This window comes from Sus scrofa, chromosome X (genome assembly GCF_054392235.1).
Source record: "Sus scrofa isolate SSC_HxYL_T2T_F1_AM1 chromosome X, Sscrofa_HxYL_maternal_Yorkshire_Landrace_v2.0, whole genome shotgun sequence".
Classification (NCBI taxonomy): Eukaryota; Metazoa; Chordata; class Mammalia; order Artiodactyla; family Suidae; genus Sus; species Sus scrofa.
In genome coordinates, this window is record NC_139401.1 from 103,520,543 (window position 1) to 103,522,689 (window position 2,147).

The window sequence follows — 2,147 nt, forward strand, 5'->3', positions numbered from 1 at the left end:
AATAGTGCAGGATTCCTTTGGAATCAGATTTTGATTCTATTCTTGTATCTGTAATTTTCCAACTTCAAGTAACTTTACTAAGTATTTTCTAATCTATAAAATGGAGATAATATGCATAGTTCACTGGGTTATCATGAAAAGTAAACAAAACAAAATGTGTGTAGCAGAGTGATAATATATCACTTGAACAGTTAATAAAATTTCTCTCATGAAAGGAACTGTATTTAGAAAAAGCAATTTATTTAGGCTAGGTGCAGTGTATTTTCTATCGATGGTACATGACAAGGCAAGGATCACTAAGACCCTCCCCTTTGTTAGGAGGTCTGGAATGGAAAGATTCAGATATTCTCAGTATGTTTGGGAGTCAAGTTGGGTGAAGGACTCCCCAGCAGCTGAGGGCCTTTCTCATGCTCTTGCTGGGTGTGGAGGTCCAGGAGGACCTTATTCCTCAGAGTCTATGTGGACATAAAGCCCACTACTCTGTCACTATAGCCAAATTCATTGTCATACCAGTAAATGAGCTTGACAAAGTAGTTGTTGATGGTAATGCCAGCCTTCGCAACTAAGGAAGGAGAGTGGGGGTCACTGCTAAATCCACAGGAGAAGACTTGGTCCTCAGTGTAGTCCAGGGTGGTTTTTAGGGCGGCTTCCAATGACTGCTTCAACTCTTCTCAATGCCATCATATTTAGCAGCTTTCTCTAGGCAGTAGCTCAGATCAACATCAAAATCATTAAGAGTAGGGATAGGGAAGATCATGCCAGTGAACTTCCTATTTAGACTTCTTAGTGCCCATAGAAGCAAGAATGATGTTCTGGGTAGTCCCTTATCCATCATAGCACAGTTTCCCAGGGGGCATATCCATGGTCTTCTGGGTGGCAGTGATGGTATGAAATGTGGCCATGAGTCCCCCCACAATGACACTGGCCAGGGGTGCCAAACAGATGGTAGTACAGGAGGTGTTGCTGATCTTCCTGAGGGAGTTGTACTTCTTAAGGTTCGTGCTCATCACAAATATTGGGAACCAGCAGAAGGGACAGAGATTGTTCTACCCTTTTGCCTCTACACTTCATGTGAGCCCCAGCCATCTCCAAGGTAGTAAAGACACCAGTGGACTCTACAACATACTCAGCAGCAGGAGCACCCTATTTGATGTTGGCAGGATGCTGGAAAATGGAGACGGGCTTTCCACCGATGACAGGCTTCCCCATCTTAGACTGGACTGTGCTACTGAACTTGCCATGGGTGGAGTCACACAGGAACAGCAGAACTTTGAAGTTGAGGTCAATGAAGCAGTTATCATAGGCAATATTCACTTTGCCATAGTTGAAAGCAGCCCTGGTGACCAGGTGCCCGAAACAGCCAAATTCATTTATTTTGACTTTCACCATTGTGTCTCAGGGTCATGGCTGGCATTGCACAAGAAGATGTGACTGTTTAATGGGGAGGAGCAGAGACTAACTATTTATTTATCTATGAAGATAAGATCCTAAAATTATGTTTTAGAAAATGGCAATTAAAAAAATCAAAACTAATTTCATGGCATTGTGGTCAGCGAAGATACTTGAGATAATTTTTATGCTCCTAAATTTCTTGAGGTTAGTTTTGTGTCCCAATATGTGGTCGATTCTCGAGAATGTTCCATGAGCATTTGAGAAGAATGTGTATTCTGATTTTTTTTGGATGTAGTGTCCTGAAGATATCAATTAAGTCTAACTTTTCTATTGTTTCCTTTAGGATCTCTGTTGCTTTATTGGTTTTCTGTCTAGAGGATCTGTCCATTGATGTGAGGGGGGTATTAAGGTCTCTTACTATGATTGTATTCTCATCAATATCTCCCTTTATGTCTGTTAATATTTGATGTATGTATCTGGATGCTCCTATATTTGGGGCATATATGTTGACGATAGTAACATCCTCTCCTTGGATGGATCCCTTAATCATTAAGTAGTGTCCTTCTTTGTCTTTCTTTATGTCTTTTGTTTTAAAGTCTATTTTGTCTGATATGAGCGTTGCGACTCCTGCTTTCAGAAAAGAAAATCATGGACTTGGAGAAGAGACTTGTGGCTGCCTGATGGGAGGGGGAGGGAGTGGGAGGGATTGGGAGCTTGGGCTTATCAGACACAACTTAGAATAGATTTACAAGGAG

The 2,147-nt window shown here is 41.5% G+C and overlaps 1 pseudogene; it reads right to left on the reverse strand.

The window, feature by feature from the left end:
• Positions 1 to 455: 455 nt before the first annotated feature.
• Positions 456 to 1,389, reverse strand: LOC100524725 (glyceraldehyde-3-phosphate dehydrogenase pseudogene; annotated as a pseudogene).
• Positions 1,390 to 2,147: the final 758 nt, after the last annotated feature.